Source organism: Euprymna scolopes, chromosome 46 (assembly GCF_053919585.1).
Source record: "Euprymna scolopes isolate OS-2025 chromosome 46, ASM5391958v1, whole genome shotgun sequence".
Classification (NCBI taxonomy): Eukaryota; Metazoa; Mollusca; class Cephalopoda; order Sepiida; family Sepiolidae; genus Euprymna; species Euprymna scolopes.
In genome coordinates this window covers 50,564,505-50,586,190 of record NC_136527.1, presented here as the reverse complement: position 1 = coordinate 50,586,190, position 21,686 = coordinate 50,564,505, and the positions used below count along the sequence as shown (strand labels likewise).

Below are 21,686 nucleotides of genomic sequence, written 5' to 3'. Positions count from 1 at the left end.
GTTTGCTTTTTATTAAACACAAACGTAAATATTCTCGATCTGGACTCTATATGGACGCGAAGTAACTGGTTGCCTATATGAATAAGTGGAATTATTTGAAATCCAGGTACTTATATTACAATATTTTTGCATATATTCATAGAAAATCACCCTAAATCTTAGTTAGACTAAAAATAAACAACTTAATTCTTTCAAAAACCTTCTTTTTTTCTTTTTTTTATATTTATACATGCTTTTTGTGCAAGACAAAAAAATGTCAATTGTTAACTTTTTGGGAAATTTTAACATTTAAAATTTAATTAAAAATAGTAGAAAAAGTTTTACATTATTCAGCTTTATATATGATAAAATTCAGAGTTTTATCTTTCTGGAAAAAAAAAAGTTACTCAGAAATCATGGTTTTTAATAAATGTAATTTCGTTTTAAAAAACAACAACAACTTCATTTTTCGGCGATTTTTAGCGGTGCCTACTAATATATAAACATAAATACACGGATATTTTTAAGTGAAAATAAATTTCGAAATCGAATAAATTAAAAGTAGTTTACTTGACAAAACAGTAGTGTTAAGTTCCGTGTTTAACTTTTAAACCGTCTTTTCAATTAAAAAACATATTTTTAAAAATATAAACAAATTACAATAATTATAAAAGTTGTTTTCTAGTTGTCTATTTTCCATGCATTATGTCCATTTAACAGTTATCTCCCTTGGCGGGACATTTTTCTTTAGAGTTTCCTCTGACTCGACACCGGCAGGTTGATCGGTGTGTTATTCCCTAATTGTTCTAGTCCCATATGTCGCTGTCTTTAATCTTCTGTTGTCCTTCGTCGTTTTGAGCAACTTCCGGTAAGAAACATTATATATTTCCTTCTTAAAGACACTTTAAATACTTTTATTGTTATTTTTTTTTACTATTATTTCATCTTAATTGCGAACTTTGTTTATTTTCTTTACCCATAGCTGTGTTGTTCATTTCCTTATGCATTCAGCCTTTATAATTTCTCGTTTTTTTTTGTGTTTTTTGTTTTTTAAATTTTGTTTCTTTCAGTTTATTTTACCAATATTTACTCAATATGCGTGTGTTAATTAAAAGGATTAAAAGTATTAAAAAATCGAACTTATTAGGGGAGTTATTATCTTCCGGAAAAATATCCAGTAAATAAAATGGCGTTTAATTGGTCGTTATTTGTATTTGAAACTAAATATTTTATCGTGGATTATTTTATTATTATTTATTTATTTTTTTTGTCATTTTATGTAATTAATATGAAAATTGATAATAAACTTTAAAATATCAATTATTGAATGGATTTTATTATTTCTTTTTCTTTGAAGACTCAGTTTTATTTTTATGGATACATGTGTCCAGTGACTCCGATATGATGACTAAAATCACAAATTATTATTTTTTAAATAAGAAATAACGCATGAATTTCTATTTGCTTTTTTATATAAAAATAAAACATTGTAGATGTTAAAAATTAAAAATATTTTTTATATTTCAGGAACATTAAGATAAGCAGTATTCATTCAATGTTTTCACAAGAAAATAATATTAAAAATATTTAATGTGGTTTTAATGATGAAAATTATCACAAAATTTTGCTTACATGGTGTAATGACTTTTTTTCTAAGAAAATATTCACATTCATTTCAAGCCACGTGTGACAGTGTGACACTCTGTTCATAAAAAACAGTAATCTTAAACTTCATGCTATTCTCACGAGATCCTCATCCTGCATAATGAACACTCAGGACAAGAAAACAATTACGTTTGAACGATTTGAATTAATATTTCTAACACGTAAATAAATGTTATTTCATCTTAATACAGTGATTTCAAGTTGTTTGTCCGGAGTTATTTCTATATTTTTATTTTATGTATGTGAGGATGTGCCTTGGTGGAAACCTTCTATTAATCGGTGATCTTGTTAAATTTACCTTTAACGGTCCTGCAGATACTTTACTGCTTTCGACTTCAAGTTATTCCTGCACCTGCAATGTCGGTCTTAAAAATTGATAGATCCCGATTATGAATGGGTAAACAGAGTCACACATGTAGAAGTTAGTGATTCCACGGTCAGTTTTTTACAAATTGGCACAACTTTCATGAGTTCTATAGGGTCAAAATTTAAAAAAATATTATACATTTTGTAAATTCATCTTCGTTTATTTTTAATCAGTTCATATACATGTTATGTTTGTACAGTGGTAACATCACCAGCTTTGAATGTTACAGTTTTTGATTTTGGTTTCGATTCTAGCTGATGACACCCAAACACGTTTTTTATTAATTTTGATATCACGACTCTATAATCATATATACGAAATCTGAACAAATTTAAAATATCATATTTTAGCATATTTAATGACTGGGAAAAGCCGGGCACTCCCCTCCCAACTAGATATAAAATAAAATAGACTTTCTTACATTTTGGGGCTTCCGTAAGACTTATCTGTGACGTGTTGTCTCTTGTTTTTATTGTGCAAAGCTAGATCTGTTACTAAAATCTCGCTTCGAGGGAAGGGGCTAATACAACTATCTTTTTTTAAATTCAATATCTTAAGACTTTACTAATTATCTTTGAAACCGCCATGAAAACAGTTTTAATTATAAACTTTTTTCGTGTGTATTTTTTTCTAATATAGAGATTAACTTTAGACTTTAATCTTTCAAAACACAGTGAAGAAATAATCGGAAATTCATAAAAATATGACAAGTTGGCTTTCTAAACTATGTTCACCTATCAGTTTCCGCCATTAAATTGCATGTACCATGCAATGAATTAGAGAAGTAATAAATATTAAGCTTGTAATCTGTTATCTCTCATGTAAATATTAAAATATTTAATAAAGTAATACAGATTTTATCCGTGATATTCACCAAATAGATCAGCTCTATTTTGAAATAATTTTTTTAAATTTTCCTCTTTAATTTTATTTTCTGCGAACATGCTCTTCCGTTCGCCATCTTGAATGTTAACCTGAGCTTGTAAAGTCAATTACATTTGAAAAATCCTTCCCTTTATAAAAGCAGATAAAGTTACTCGAAAGCAGATTATAATCCAAAACGTAAAACATGAATTTTTTTTGAAAAACGTAAAACATGAAATTAGTATCGATTTTTGCAGATTTGCAGAATACGTTAAAAATGTAAGGGAGATAACTACTTTTACTAAATGAATAATCCTAATGAAAATGTAGATTTATCGTTGAAAACGTTTTGATGTCGATTGTTTTTTGTTTTTAATATTGATTTAAACATAAAAAACAACTTTTCGTCGTTTACAAAAAAAAACTAATTTTGTAAATTTTATATCTTTTTAACTGTTTCACAAGTTTAAAATAAAAAGTTTTATCTTTTGTTTTTTCATTTTTTTCAGCAGATTATTTTATAGTTTTTCGGATGTGCTAAAATCGAATATATACTTCCAAAGTGACGCAGAAAATTATTTTTCATGATATGAGGAAATTACTTTTTCAAAAAGTGGGAATCAGTTTTTGTCGAAAATTCTCCAACACCAATAGAAAGTATGCAAGATCGCGATGCCCAGCTCTGATCAGGAGTCAAGAAACACGAAGCTAGGAGACCAACCGGTGCATCTGTACTCTTATTATCGGTAATGAATAACGTCCACTGAAAGTTTCCGTCATCTAAGCAGATCCTGCCTCAATCCTTTAAATAGTTAGTAACAGTCATTCATATGCAAACGCTTCCATCAGAAGCAGCAGCAGTAGATATAAGCACGAGTCAAACGTCACCGGTTTTTAGTCCGATCATCAACCTCCTCAAGTCAGGTGAGTTTAACTTTTTTTTCTCACATTTTCTATATAAATTTAATGTAAAATAAGAACCCACTTTCTGGCCACATGGTGATAATTTTTTTTATTTGTTTTTTTTGCCTGCCTGAAAGCCGTTTTGTTTAATTTTTATTTATTTTTCACCTTAACAATCATCTTTAATATCACAACTTCTATGGGTTTTCGGGTATGCTGAAAACGAATATCGCATTTAAATTTGCTGCAAACAAGTAAGTGTCTGGATATTAAAAACATGTAATTGTTTGTTATCAGTGGTGGCCAATTAAGTATGCACTTGCAGATACAGAATTGGCCACCACCGATAAAATAAGGAATTACATTGATTAATATTTGGAAAACTACTTGTTTGTTGCATATGTGCGCATTTGCATATACAAAAATGGTCACTACTGATAACATAATGAATTACACGTGTTTTTATATAGATTATACTTTATTTTTTTTAAATATCCTTGTGTCTTTATTAAAAGAGGAAATCAGAAAACAAAATGAAAAATATTTTTCGCCCAAAAACAATGGCAAAAATTTACTCCTTCCCTAGGTGGCCATAAAGTGGGTGCTCATTTACGTTTAATTCATATTTAAATATGATCCTTCACTCTTTGAAAAAGTAAATTTTTAATATCATGAAAACTATTTCTCTGCATCATTTTTCTAAATACATATTCTTTTTTAGCACTTTAAAAAAAAATTTTTAAAGTCGTCATTGTAAAGGATTGCAGGGGGGGGGAGATCATAGACATTAAACGAAGCAACAAACCTTAAAAAATCATCATGATTCTTAAACAAATTACAATATTACGTTTCTGAAGTTTTTAGATGAGGAATGATTCTTTGTGTTATTTAGATTATTAAGACTACTGTTCTCATCTTTAGTGTTATTTATTATGCAAACATTGTAAAAATAACATTTGATGAATATTTACTTACTGGATTGTGATCGTACACTTAAACTTTAATTCTGTTTTGAAAAGTGAAGACGACATAAAATTAAACTATTTTGTATTTTGTGGGACATTAACTGTGATAGATGAAAAGATTGGAATTATTATTAATGGGGCTTTAATAAGAAATGGCCTTTTATTTGGTAAGCTAGAAAGGGAGTTAACTTCTAGCAGTAATCTGCACAGCTTACACACCAAATATTCAAAGTCACTAGCATTTTGGTTTCGAATCTTACTGATCAGTTATAGAGATGAGAGTATGTAATGAAGCTCTTGTACTCAAACCATGCATTTTAAAAAAAACTCGCACCTGCACATAATCTGATACCATTGTAGGAACAAATTTAGAAGGAAATACATAAAATATGATTATTTTAGGTGGATACACAAGCATTTAATCCAGTGATTTCCAACAACGCCCTTGACTATGTTAAAATATATCACTTGCACGTTGTACATGTCTGTCAGAAATGCCCTTTTTGCATGTGTCATTTTCCTCAGTGTGTTACTACTTTTTCGACCATGTAGCACATTTTTTCTCATCGTGTGCTTTCCTTTTTTCTCTTCTCCTTCCCGTGACATCAGCATGTGCGCACTTGCTTCATTTGCATATGTGCTAAGATGGCAGCTGCTTATATTTTCACTAGTCAGCTATCCTACATTTGCTGCTGATTTTCTCACAGTAGCACAAAGCACATTATATTACAAGAACATGTGTTTTTGGATAGCTGAATTATATATGCAGCATTTAAAGAAAATCTGAGTATTATATCTCGAATTTCTTTCATAATTTATTTCAGCTGGTAAGACCCTTCTGGCAATTTCTTTAATCCAGATATTTTGACAGTTGTTTTAAAAAATGAGATTATTTTAGTTTTTCAATAATTGTGATTAATTATTAATTTTTCTTTATGTTGGATTGTATGTTTCATTGTTAATTCTTCTTGTTATTTATTACTACTTCTGTTACTCTCTCTTTGCTATTATTATGGACTTTTATTTTTCTTCTGGTTATGACTGAAGAAGGCTTGTGTCCATGGAAATTAAGTAAGGAACTGTTATCCCCCTCTTGTTTGTATGAACTTTTATTTTTCTTTCGGCTATGAGTAAAAGAACCTGTGTATCTAACTTTTAGATCGTGTGTTTGTTATGAAATTTGAATACGTTTCAAATGTGTTTGTTATGAAATTTGGATACGTTTCAAATGTTACCTATGATAATCATCTGGGAGGATGTAAGCAAGTAAATTTTCATCCTCGGCCTCATCTTGAGGTCAATGAAGATAAACTCCTAGTGATTGTCACAAAGATGAGACATGCTTATTAGTTCTATTTGGATATAGGGCACCTTATTTTCATTGGTCGCTAAAAGGACATCATTTCTCAGAGTAGCATGAAAAAAAGCTTATCAATAACTGACATATATGAAAGATTTCAACTGAAAAATCCCCTACAATCATATGAAACTAACAAAAATTCCTTCTCTTCTTTACCTGCATATGTAAAACGGCTTTGTCTATATGTGAAGAACAAGAGAGAGAAAAGACGATTAAGGATATGCAATAAAAAATTGACACACACTGTGGGTTATTGTAGTCAGTTGTAGAGTGATATGATCACTGTTAAAATGGGCCAATATTCTATGAGATATTTTGCTATTGATATTCTTAGCTAGTATGGATTGAACAACACATGTGCAATGTTGATTGCTGGCGGAGTGTAAACTTCTTTATCTTTTGCCTTTTTCTCTGGGCTATATATGTGACTTGCTTTTTGCAAGTGGGCTCATCTTCAATAGCTGCATGCGTCAAATAGTTAACCTTTCTACCACTGACAACATCAATACTGACAAACAGACCCCATCGTTCTATGCGTTTGTTATGAGCTGTCATGTGTTGCTTTGTGTGCATATTCAACACACGACATCCCTCCCCACTCTATTTTGCAACAAAACTATTCACATATATTTTTTTACATTTCCTCTCCGTCTCAACGCTCTCATCATTTAACTCTTCTTTTTGTCAAAATTCAACAAAACAATTATTACAATACAAAACAAATATAATAACGAAACTGTCCAACAATCAGAATCAGTATACATATATATATATATATATATGAAAAGAATATATATATATTCTTTTTAAAACCAAAAAATACAATTATAAAACAAAATAACCAACAACAAACATTGTACCACATTTAAAATCAGTGTCAAATGTATTCCATAGGTCACTTACCCTTTGAGTATGATATTTGCATATTATTTTTTATTTTTCCATTTTTGTGTTTATTATTTTGTTTTATTTACATCAACATAACAATATTTTTTTCTTTCGTTTTTGTCTTTATGGAATGAAGTATAAATTATAGATGGAGAAGAACGGTGAAGATCAAGCTGGCTTTAGAATCCAGTGCATAAATATAATATATAGTAATAAATAGTGATAACATCTAAAAAAAATAATTTCCTAAAATTCCTACTCGTATTGTCTGCTAGAATCTGTGCTGCTATGGTTAGAGTACTTGGTAAAATTCAGTTGTAAGTTACTCCTGAACGTTGAAGTTTCATTCCTCAGTGAGATGGAGAATAGGATTTAAAATTATCTAATGGCACCCTTTGTTTAAAACATGAGAGTAGCATGTTCTTGTGTTGTTCGTGATGACTGGAACAATTGCCAAACAACAAACTCTTCCAAATTATACTTAAAAAATCCCAGAAAATCCTACAACAAAGTAGCCTTATCACATAACCGGATAGGAGACACCTACATAACTCATTCTACATACTAAAAAGTGAAGAACCTCTCAACAGTATACCATGTCACAAACCTTATACAGTGAAACACCTTTTACTTGATTGCTATGACCTCACACACATCCGTCAACACTACTACAAGGCAACAAACTTAAAAGAATTCTTCAAAAAAGAAAGCCCCAAAACTTTTCTAAATTTCCTAAAAAGAGCAAACCATTACCATAAAATATAAATGCCATAAAATAACAAACTATTCCAAAATATTACCCGAATATACCCAGCGAAAATCGACTTGGAAAAGAATTTGAAACCGTATTAAATGACCCAAAGAATGTTGATAGACTTCAGAAGTATCAAAAAATTTAAAATAATATATACAGCATTAATTGACCCTCAAAAAGGTCGATATGCTGGTTAAACAAACAAATAAACACCAGAATTTTATATAGATTTGTGCGTTCAAGAGAAAGATTCCAAGTTCAACTGAATGAGATGGGAGGTAATATAGAAACGTTGTGAAAATAACACCCAAGATGAAAACAGTGAAGAATCAAAATAAAATGATTAATAAATCTTCATCTCTAAAAATAAAGAATGTAAAAAAAAATTTAGTTAAATATTTGAAAATAGAACCAAATTAACCAACCAGTATTGATTAAAAGTATACACATTTTGTTTTGAATTTCATTAATAATAAATTCATATATGAAAATTAACATAAAAAATCCAATTTCACGAAATGAAATGTATTTTTTAAAATGTATTTTATATTTCCAGAATTTGTGCAATAAAACAACTTCATTAAAGCATCAGAAGGAAATTTCGTCATTGGAATCTATCACACTATCCATTGCATAAAATTTTTGTGGAATTAGATGCAAGCAAACATGGGAGACAAACCTCATTCTTGTGAAGTATGTGGTTATTCATTTGCATGGAAGTCACATTTGTTTTCTCATATGAAAACACATACGGGAGAGAAACCACATTCTTGTGAAGTATGTGGTTCTTCTTTTGCACAGAAGATAACTTTGTTGAATCATATGAAAACACATACAGGAGAGAAACCACATTCTTGTGAAATATGTGGTTTTTCTTTTGCAAATAAGTCAACTTTGTTGTATCATATTAAAACACATACAGGAGAGAAGCCATATCTTTGTGAAGTATGCGGTTCTTCATATGCACGGAAATCAAATTTGTTTAATCATATGAAAAAACATACAGGAGACAAACAACATTCTTGTGAAATATGTAGTTATTCATTTGCACAGAAGTCAAATTTGTTGAATCATATGAAAATACATACGGGAGAGAAACCACATTCATGTGAAGTATGTGGTTCTTCTTTTGCTGAGAAATCAAGTTTGTTGAGTCATATGAAAACACATACAGGAGAGAAACCACATTCTTGTGAAGTATGTGGTTTTTCTTTTGCATGGAAGTCAAATTTGTTGAGTCATATGAAAACACATACAGGAGAGAAACCACATTCTTGTGAAGTTTGTGGTTCTTCCTATGCATGGAAGTCAAGTTTGTTGAGTCATGTAAAAATACATACTGGAGAGAAACCACACACTTGTGACGTATGTGGTTCTTCTTTTGCATGGAAGACAAATTTATTGACTCATATGAGAAAACATACGGGAGAGAAACCATATTTTTGTGAATTATGTGGCTCCTCTTTTGCACAGAGGTCAACTTTGTTGAATCATATGAAAACACATACAGGAGGCAAGCCACATTCATGTAAAATTTGTAGTTCTTCTTTTGCACAGAAGTCAAATTTGTTAAGTCATATGAAAACACATACGGAAGCCTTACATAGTGATATGGGACTAGAAGGAGAATGTGGAAACCCTAGTTGAAATAAGCATCCTTGATGATGCTGGCTCTAACAGATCAGAGAGGGAGAAAATACCAAAATACTAAGGACGTATGTACGACATGAAAAGAAACTGAAATCCTAAGAAGGTATCAATCATACCAGTCATTATAGAAGCAATCATGCTAATGAAAAAGAATTTCAAAAACTGTCTGGCGAATATACCCCATGAACCAAGTGCAAATGAAATACAAATGATAGCACTTAAAAGGACGGTTAGGATCGTAAAAACGATCTCTTGGTTGGAGTAACTAAAATTATGGGAGAATGTTTGGCATTCGGTAGAATGCCCCCTCCCCAGGAAAATCAAAAGGAAAGAGACAAACCACATTCTTTTGAAGTACCTGGTTCCTTTTGACAGAGGCCATATTTATTGCATCATATGCTAACACATATGGGAAACAATATCTGATGATCTTCCATAATAAGATAAAGGATCTCAGCATGACAAGTGTAGTTTGTGCAACAGAGAAGTTAGTTTGAGCCATTTGACATTTGCTAGAGGATGGCTACTATACAGTTAAAAACAATGGATTGTGTGAATATATCCACATCATCTATAAAATGTTGAATATTGAATGCTGCAGCAAGTCCTGGGAACAACAGTTGGACATATCATACACCATCGACTATGACTCTACGATTCCTACAGCTACATGCTTAGAAAATGGAGGAATTAAAGCTGCAGCAAGTCCTGGGAACAACAGTTTGACATATACACCATCGACTGTGACTCCTACGGCTATTATTAAAGCTGACATAATAAAATGAGACAAGGAGAAAGAATCAACGTTAGAACTTAATTTCCCCTTTATTCACTGCAGTATTTTTCAGAAATCGCGACTTCCTATGTTGTATGCACGACATAGAAAAAGAAATATTATTTGGTTAAACAAAGTGACAAAAATATAACGAAATACCAGGGTTTTATGTACGACATAGAAAATAAACTGTAATCTTTAGAAAATCTGTATTCCAGTAATTATAGGAGGAACTTAAATCAGACAAAAGAATTTTTAAAATTACCTGGCAAATATAAAAATACTTGGCAAATATACCTGATGAACCAAGTACAAGAGTGATTTGTATAAAAGGAACATTTGTTGTTTCACATGCAAAATATACTGAATACAAAAGAGCTTGAATAGAACATGCAAGTATCTATGTATCTCTTATAGAGTTTAAGCGTGTACTGTTTTTAAAACTTCCAATTCAAAAAGTCAACATTCTGTTATGAAAACTGTCAACTCCAAAAGTTACACTTTGTTCGCAAAATGTCCAAATCCACAAGACACCCTGTTATTAAAATTTTTAATTCCACAAGTCGACATTTTGTTGTCAAAACTATAAAATCCAAAAGTTGACATTTTGTTGTCAAAACTATTAACTCCACAAGCAGACATTCTGTTATAAAAACTATTAACTCCAAAACGTGTCATTATGTTGTCAAATCGTTCAACTCCAAAACTCAATACTTTTCAAGTTTACTTGTACATGCCTACATACGTAACACATTTCTTTTAACTCGTCCTCTATTCTGTACATGTCTTTTCTTTTAGTTCATCTGTTTCTTTCTCATAGAAATGGCGACATTCTGCATCGCTGCCATGACCGTTATCCATAAAAACTATTGGGTGTAAAGATTTTGGGCTTTCTTTCTATTTTTTGTTGCATAACCGACCCTTTGAAGCATGAACATATGCTAAGTAAGTTTCGATTTTCAATACAGAGTAAAATAAGAAAAACAAAAAAGTCATATTTTTGTAATGTATGTAGTTTTTTTTCTCAGGAGAGAACATGATATGATCGTTTGATTTTCTTTAAATAAACAAATTTGTTATTATGTAAATCTTTAAAATGAAAGAACACACAACTTTTATGCCGAGGTCACGTCTTAACAGTTTTTATGAAATCAGCTTTAGACAAACATGTAAACAACCATTTTAGTCCTCTTTTCTACTTTTTGTTACACAACTGACCCTTTGAAGCACGCACACATGCAAGCCAAGTAAGTTTTTATTTCCCTACAAAGTAAAATAAGAAAAACTGAAAATATTTTTGTAATGTAGCTCTTCTGTTTATATGAAATCACTTTAGACAAACATGCGAACACACAAGTGTACTGTTTTGAGATTTTGTGAATGTCTGGCATCTGGTAATATGTTCCATTTTCAAATGATTTGAAAAAATTAAAAACCATATTTTGTTATTGTTATATGTGTGTGTGTTTGTATTGTTGTTATATGTGTGTGTTGGTATTATTGTTATATGTGTGTGTGTTTGTATTCTTGTTATATGTGTGTTTTGGTATTGTGCTGAAATCTGTGCTACTTTCTCGTGCAAAAACGAGAGAAAAGAATATGTTTTTTTTATTATGTAAATAATTTACTTTTAAAAACAAAGTTTTTATTCTCGTGTAAATCTTTAAAACCACCCAATAGAACATACAGCCTTTATGCTGAGTTCGTGTTTTTGTTATTTTTAAAATGTAATATATGTCAATAAAACATTTTAACAGTTTTTTATTGAATAGATCTCAATAAAACGTTTTTACAGTTTTTTTTCGAATTTAATACATCTCAATAAAACGTTTTAAGTTTTGGTAGTTTTTTTTAATTTAATACATCTCAATAAAACGTTTTTACAATTTTTTTCAAATTTAATACATCTCAATAAAACGTTTTTACAGTTTTTTAAAATTTTAATACATCTCAATAAAACGTTTTAAGTTTTGTTAGTTTTTTTTAACTTAATACATCTCAATAAAACGTTTTAACAGTTTTTAAATTATTTGAAAATGTAACACATCTCAATGAAACATTTTAAAAGTGTTTTATTTTTTTAAAATTTGAATACATTTCAATAAAGTTATTTTATATCAAGTATTTGTGTCTAAATATCTACTTCAGGTTTTAGCCTTTTATCATTGTTGTTTTCATAAACTGTTTAAATGTTTATTGTGCATGATTTTTTTAAATAAAAGGAATCTTCAATAAGTAATGACCTTGACTAACTTCCGTTGTCTGATCTAGTAGACATTTTGCATATGCAATGATTTATATCTCTATGGGTCATGTATCAAATTACAAATCTGTACTAAATTATGACCATGACCCACTTCCATCTGTCTTACCTAGTAGAAATTTTGCATATACAAAGAATCTATAATAAGTAATGACCTTGACCCACTTCCATTTGCCTGGTCAAGTGGGAATATGGCGTATACAATGATTTATATCTCTATGGAGTATGTGGCAAATTACAACTCTGAAGAAATTGTTGTTCCTGATTTACAAGTGTTTGAAATAAGTTAAATGGAGCCTGTCAATTGTCATGCAGTGATCAGTTGTCTTATTTGAAATCATGCACACCACACGAAACTTTTGATGAAATTAAAAGAAACAATGTCACATATTATTTTTGTAAAACATTGTCATTGTTAATTCCAACATGCCATGAAATCTGTAGAAGCAGCACCTAGACTTAGTTGCGCTCCATCTGTCATTGATGATGCAACTCTTAGCCATGTTGAGGCTACTTTTTTGAAGATCCATAAATGCTTTACATAATGCAAGAAATGTGTAACTCTGTGATGTTCTTATATAGAAAAACAAACTAATAACTGTGGCAATTTTTGTTCTACTTATATTAGAAATTAGATTGTTGCATTATCATTTCCTGTTGTAGCATCAGGATATCGAGAAAAAATTAACAATTATAAATTGATTAGCAATATACAACCTCGACATAGATAGTAATTTGTGTAGCAGTTACAGTTTGTGGGATTGTTTTATATTTACGTGAACGAATTATTCTACTTAGAATTATTGATCAATTATTATTGGATTAAAATACTTTATATGGGGTGTACTGCTACTTAGTTACAACTTTTCTCATGTCTAAATATTTAAACGTGCCCACCCAAGTCACCAGCGATATAATATTTGGTGTTAAATCATTTCTTACTCTTTTGTTTAATTAGCGAAAACATGAAATAAAATGAACAAAATGTTAGAATACATATTTTCATTATTTTAACTAAATTTAACAAAATTGTGTTTTTTCAATGAATATTGCTAGATAAGTTTAGGAAGAATAATTAGTGACGTACATCTTTATAGTAAAGGAAATAAATTAAACATTAATGAATATTACGGCCACCAGTTAGCAAGTGCTAATTAATACATAAGCAGAACTTTTAATGAATAATTGAGGAGAACATGTTTATATCAATTTTCTAAGGATATAATAGTTATTTTCAAACATTAAGCGTTTTTTATTAAAAGTCGTGTTTGGTAGATAAAGCCAAGTAATCAAAAAAGCTTAGAAATGTATAAGTCAATGTGTTCATAGTGTGAATAATATGCACATATATGTAATATACGTATGTGAATGTGCATGTATAAGTCAATATGTTCATAGTGTGAATAAAATGCACATATATGTAATATATGTATGTGAATGTGCATGTACAAGTCAATATGTTCATAGTGTGAATAATATGCACATATATGCAATATATGTATGTGAATGTGCATGTATAAGTCAATATGTTTATAGTGTGAATAAAATGTACATATATGTAATATATGTATGTGAATGTGCATGTATAAGTCAATATGTTCATAGTGTGAATAATATGCACATATATGTAATATATGTATGTGAATGTGCATGTATAAGTCAATATGTTTATAGTGTGAATAAAATGTACATATATGTATGTGAATGTGCATGTATAAGTCAATATGTTCATAGTGTGAATAAAATGTACATATATGTAATATATGTATGTGAGTGTGCATGTATAAGTCAATATGTTTATAGTGTGAATAAAATGCACATATATGTAATATACGTATGTGAATGTGCATGTATAAGTCAATATGTTCATAGTGTGAATAAAATGTACATATATGTAATATATGTATGTGAATGTGCATGTATAAGTCAATATGTTTATAGTGTGAATAAAATGCACATATATGTAATATATGTATGTGAGTGTGCATGTATAAGTCAATATGTTCATAGTGTGAATAATATGTACATATATGTAATATATGTATGTCAATGTGCATATATAAGTCAATATGTTCATAGTGTGAATAAAATGCACATATATGTAATATGTGAATGTGCATGTATAAGTCAATATGTTTATAGTGTGAATAAAATGTACATATATGTAATATATGTATGTGAATGTGCTTGTATAAGTCAATATGTTTATAGTGTGAATAAAATGCACATATATGTAATATATGTATGTGAATGTGCATGTATAAGTCAATATGTTCATAGTGTGAATAAAATGCACATATATGTAATATACGTATGTGAATGTGCATGTATAAGTCAATATGTTTATAGTGTGAATAAAATGCACATATATGTAATATATGTATGTGAATGTGCATGTATAAGTCAATATGTTCCTAGTGTGAATAATATGCACATATATGTAATATATGTATGTGAATGTGCATGTATAAGTCAATATGTTCATAGTGTGAATAATATGTACATATATGTAATATATGTATGTGAATGTGCATGTATAAGTCAATATGTTCATAGTGTGAATAAAATGCACATATATGTAATATGTGTATGTGAATGTATAAGTCAATATGTTTATAGTGTGAATAAAATGTACATATATGTAATATATGTATATGAATGTGCATGTATAAGTCAATATGTTTATAGTGTGAATAAAATGTACATATATGTAATATATGTATGTGAGTGTGCATGTATAAGTCCATATGTTCATAGTGTGAATAAAATGCACATATATGTAATATATGTATGTGAATGTGCATGTATAAGTCAATATGTTTATAGTGTGAATAATATGCACATATATGTAATATATGTATGTGAGTGTGCATGTACAAGTCAATATGTTCATAGTGTGAATAAAATGCACATATATGTAATATACGTATGGGAATGTGCATGTATAAGTCAATATGTTCATAGTGTGAATAATATTCACATATATGTAATATATGTATGTGAATGTGCATGTATAAGTCAATATGTTTATAGTGTGAATAATATGCACATATATGTAATATATGTATGTGAGTGTGCATGTATAAGTCAATATGTTAATAGTGTTAATAAAATGCACATATATGTAATATGTGAATGTGCATGTATAAGTCAATATGTTTATAGTGTGAATAAAATGTACATATATGTAATATATGTATGTGAATGTGCATGTATAAGTCAATATGTTTATAGTGTGAATAAAATGTACATATATGTAATATATGTATGTGAGTGTGCATGTATTAGTCAATATGTTCATAGTGTGAATAAAATGCACATATATATAATATATGTATGTGAATGTGCATGTAAAAGTCAATATGTTTATAGTGTGAATAAAATGTGCATGTATGTAATATATGTATGTGAGTGTGCATGTATAAGTCAATATGTTCATAGTGTGAATAAAATGCACATATATGTAATATATGAATGTGAATGTGCATGTATAAGTCAATATGTTCATAGTGTGAATAAAATGCACATATATGTAATATATGTATGTGAATGTGCATGTATAAGTCAATATGTTCATAGTGTGAATAAAATGCACATATATGTAATATATGTATGTGAATGTGCATGTATAAGTCAATATGTTTATAGTGTGAATAAAATGCACATATATGTAATATATGTGTGTGAATGTGCATGTATAAGTCAATATGTTCATAGTGTGAATAATATGTACATATATGTAATATATGTATGTGAATGTGCATGTGCATGTATAAGTCAATATGTTCATAGTGTGAATAAAATGGACATATATGTAATATGTGTATGTGAATGTATAAGTCAATATGTTTATAGTGTGAATAAAATGTACATATATGTAATATATGTATATGAATGTGCATGTATAAGTCAATATGTTTATAGTGTGAATAAAATGTACATATATGTAATATATGTATGTGAGTGTGCATGTATAAGTCCATATGTTCATAGTGTGAATAAAATGCACATATATATAATATATGTATGTGAATGTGCATGTATAAGTCAATATGTTTATAGTGTGAATAAAATGTACATATATGTAATATATGTATGTGAGTGGGCATGTATAAGTCAATATGTTCATAGTGTGAATAAAATGTACATATATGTAATATATGTATGTGAGTGTGCATGTATAAGTCAATATGTTTATAGTGTGAATAAAATTCACATATATGTAATATACGTATGTGAATGTGCATGTATAAGTCAATATGTTCATAGTGTGAATAATATGCACATATATGTAATATATGTATGTGAATGTGCATGTATAAGTCAATATGTTTATAGTGTGAATAATATGCACATATATGTAATATATGTATGTGAGTGTGCATGTATAAGTCAATATGTTCATAGTGTGAATAAAATGTACATATATGTAATATATGTATGTGAATGTGCATGTATAAGTCAATATGTTCATAGTGTGAATAAAATGTACATATATGTAATATATGTATGTGAATGTGCATGTATAAGTCAATATGTTCATAGTGTGAATAAAATGTACATATATGTAATATATGTATGTGAGTGTGCATGTATAAGTCAATATGTTCATAGTGTGAATAAAATGCACATATATATAATATATGTATGTGAATGTGCATGTAAAAGTCAATATGTTTATAGTGTGAATAAAATGTGCATGTATGTAATATATGTATGTGAGTGTGGATGTATAAGTCAATATGTTCATAGTGTGAATAAAATGCACATATATGTAATATATGTATGTGAATGTGCATGTATAAGTCAATATGTTCATAGTGTGAATAAAATGCACATATATGTAATATACGTATGTGAATGTGCATGTATAAGTCAATATGTTTATAGTGTGAATAAAATGCACCTATATGTAATATATGTATGTGAATGTGCATGTATAAGTCAATATGTTTATAGTGTGAATAAAATGTACATATATGTAATATATGTATGTGAGTGTGCATGTATAATTCAATATGTTCATAGTGTGAATAAAATGTACATATATGTAATATATGTATGTGAGTGTGCATGTATAAGTCAATATGTTCATAGTGTGAATAATATGCACATATATGTAATATATGTATGTGAATGTGCATGTATAAGTCAATATGTTCATAGTGTGAATAACATGCACATATATGTAATATATGTATGTGAATGTGCATGTATAAGTCAATATGTTCATAGTGTGAATAATATGTACATATATGTAATATATGTATGTGAATGTGCATGTGCATGTATAAGTCAATATGTTCATAGTGTGAATAAAATGCACATATATGTAATATGTGTATGTGAATGTGCATGTATAAGTCTATATGTTTATAGTGTGAATAAAATGTACATATATGTAATATATGTATGTGAATGTGCATGTATAAGTCAATATGTTTATAGTGTGAATAAAATGTACATATATGTAATATATGTATGTGAGTGTGCATGTATAAGTCAATATGTTAATAGTGTTAATAAAATGCACATATATGTAATATGTGAATGTGCATGTATAAGTCAATATGTTTATAGTGTGAATAAAATGTACATATATGTAATATATGTATGTGAATGTGCATGTATAAGTCAATATGTTTATAGTGTGAATAAAATGTACATATATGTAATATATGTATGTGAGTGTGCATGTATAAGTCAATATGTTCATAGTGTGAATAAAATGCACATATATATAATATATGTATGTGAATGTGCATGTAAAAGTCAATATGTTTATAGTGTGAATAAAATGTGCATGTATGTAATATATGTATGTGAGTGTGGATGTATAAGTCAATATGTTCATAGTGTGAATAAAATGCACATATATGTAATATATGTATGTGAATGTGCATGTATAAGTCAATATGTTTATAGTGTGAAATAAATGCACCTATATGTAATATATGTATGTGAATGTGCATGTATAAGTCAATATGTTTATAGTGTGAATAAAATGTACATATATGTAATATATGTATGTGAATGTGCATGTATAAGTCAATATGTTCATAGTGTGAATAACATGCACATATATGTAATATATGTATGTGAGTGTGCATGTATAAGTCAATATGTTTATAGTGTGAATAATATGCACATATATGTAATATATGTATGTGAGTGTGCATGTATAAGTCAATATGTTCATAGTGTGAATAAAATGCACATATATGTAATATATGTATGTGAATGTGCATGTGCATGTATAAGTCAATATGTTCATAGTGTGAATAAAATGCATATATATGTAATATATGTATGTGAATGTGCATGTATAAGTCAATATGTTCATAGTGTGAATAAAATGTACATATATGTAATATATGTATGTGAATGTGCATGTATAAGTCAATATGTTCATAGTGTGAATAAAATGTACATATATGTAATATATGTATGTGAATGTGCATGTATAAGTCAATATGTTTATAGTGTGAATAAAATGCACATATATGTAATATACGTATGTGAATGTGCATGTATAAGTCAATATGTTCATAGTGTGAATAAAAGGCACATATATGTAATATATGTATGTGAATGTGCATGTATAAGTCAATATGTTCATAGTGTGAATTAAATGCACATATATGTAATATACGTATGTGAATGTGCATGTATAAGTCAATATGTTTATAGTGTGAATAAAATGCACATATATGTAATATATGTATGTGAATGTGCATGTATAAGTCAATATGTTTATAGTGTGAATAAAATGCACATATATGTAATATACGTATGTGAATGTGCATGTATAAGTCAATATGTTCATAGTGTGAATAAAATGTACATATATGTAATATATGTATGTGAATGTGCATGTATAAGTCAATATGTTCATAGTGTGAATAAAATGCACATATATGTAATATACGTATGTGAATGTGCATGTATAAGTCAATATGTTCATAGTGTGAATAAAATGCACATATATGTAATATATGTATGTCAATGTGCATGTATAAGTCAATATGTTCATAGTGTGAATAAAAGGCACATATATGTAATATATGTATGTGAATGTGCATGTATAAGTCAATATGTTCATAGTGTGAATAAAATGCACATATATGTAATATATGTATGTGAATGTGCATGTATAAGTCAATATGTTCATAGTGTGAATAAAATGCACATATATATAATATATGTATGTGAATGTGCATGTATAAGTCAATATGTTCATAGTGTGAATAAAATGTACATATATGTAATATATGTATGTGAATGTGCATGTATAAGTCAATATGTTCATATTGTGAATAAAATGCACATATATGTAATATATGTATGTGAATGTGCATGTATAAGTCAATATGTTCATAGTGTGAATAATATGTACATATATGTAATATATGTATGTGAGTGTGCATGTGTGTTGCTTTTAATTGTTCTTTTTAGCTCGTGTATAGCTGTATGTTGCAATTATTTTTGTTCCCCAGACTCTCGCTTATGTGTAAGAATATGTACATGAGATTAAGTGCAGAGAGAGGGTTGTTGTTTGGCACAAATTCTTGAGTATTTCGGTCCAACAAGCTTGTGAAATTTGCAGAAATATAATTGTCTTACCCAAGGTACTAGTTATATAGGCTTGATTAATATAACTTAATGTAACTTTTTAATGTTCAAAAATGTTTGTAAACAGTCTTTTCATAAATGGATTGTTTTTCTCACTTGCGTTTTCGCCTTCAAGCTATTAACATTTTTGTTTTATAGTCGATTTGATTATTGTGCCTCACTTGCCGTCATATTCTCGTGATTGTTGACCCCTGACCCTCATTGTAATTAGATTATGTTAACAAACAAAAACAACACGTGTAGTAAAGCACAATAAAGATCTGCTTATTTAAGAGGTTTTATTTCAAGAGAAATTGTTCATGGGAGGAAAGACCAATGTCTAATTAATTACTTCTTGATCAGATTTTCTAAGTTATTTCAAACAATGGAAATTGTAGACGACCAAACATCTTGCCTGTCTTGCTTCCCGATTCAGACTGTCCGGAAACCCTCTACTATCCTAAAATGCGTAATATACTTCTTTGCCATATCATGTGACAATTGCATTTCTTATGTGTTTATCTATGGAACAAAACTTTAAATCACGTCACCTGCAGCAGTGCAGCAGCACAGCATATTTTTTTGTCGACATGTTATTCTGACATGTACGACTCTAACCCTTGCTAAAACGTGTACGAATCAATAAAATTGCTATGGAGGTTCCAATATATATAACAATTAGAGTTTAATTTTTCTAGTTTAAAACAATTGTCGAAGGGCATGAATATTTTGAGGTAACACGTTCTTACGAGAACTAACTTGTTTTTGGAAATGACGATAGGGATTTATCACCACTACAAAGTATACGTAAGTAGTATGCTAAGTTTCTTCTTTAATCCTCAAATATAGCACGCCCATCCATACACCAAATAAAATTTAATCACCCTAAAAACTCATTGGTAATAATTTTATGGCTGAATGTGATTCATCGTTTATAACTAATATACAGTATAAACCTTCTAGCCTTCAAAAAAAGATACTACACATATTGCACAGAAGTATGATTTGTTTATATGCATTCTACGGCATGAATTCAACACAAGATCAATTCATATTCAGAATCAAGCATTCTAAAATTAAGCTCTGAAAAATGTCAAATTAATCAAACTGCAAACAACTTTCTTAGTTCTATCGAAAGACGTCACACAATAAGTAATATATTTGTGATCCAAAATAAGTTGATAATGCCTGGGATAATGGATTCATGAAACATAATCGAAAGACGTCACGCAAAAAGTAATATATTTGTGATCTGAAATAAGTTGATAATGCCTGGGATAATGGATTCATGAAACATAATCGAAAGACGTCATGCAATAAGTAATATATTTGTGATCCAAAATAAGTTGATAATGCCTGGGATAATGGATTCATGAAACATAATCGAAAGACGTCACGCAATAAGTAATATATTTGTGATCCGAAATAATTGATAATGCCTGGGATAATGGATTCATGAAACATAATCGAAAGACGTCATGCAATAAATAATATATTTGTGATCTGAAATAAGTTGATAATGCCTGGGATAATGGATTCATGAAACATAATCGAAAGACGTCACGCAATAAGTAATATATTTGTGATCCAAAATAAGTTGATAATGCCTGAGATAATGCATTCATGAAACAATTAACTTTAC

General features: G+C 29.0%; 1 long non-coding RNA gene across 1 annotated transcript; it reads left to right on the top strand.

The window, feature by feature from the left end:
- The first annotated feature begins 743 nt into the window (after positions 1-743).
- LOC145270555 (uncharacterized) lies at positions 744-10,268 on the top strand. The gene is made up of 3 exons (XR_013865440.1): positions 744-847; positions 3,385-3,799; positions 8,302-10,268. It is a non-coding gene; the product is annotated as an uncharacterized LOC145270555 (long non-coding RNA).
- Positions 10,269-21,686: the final 11,418 nt, after the last annotated feature.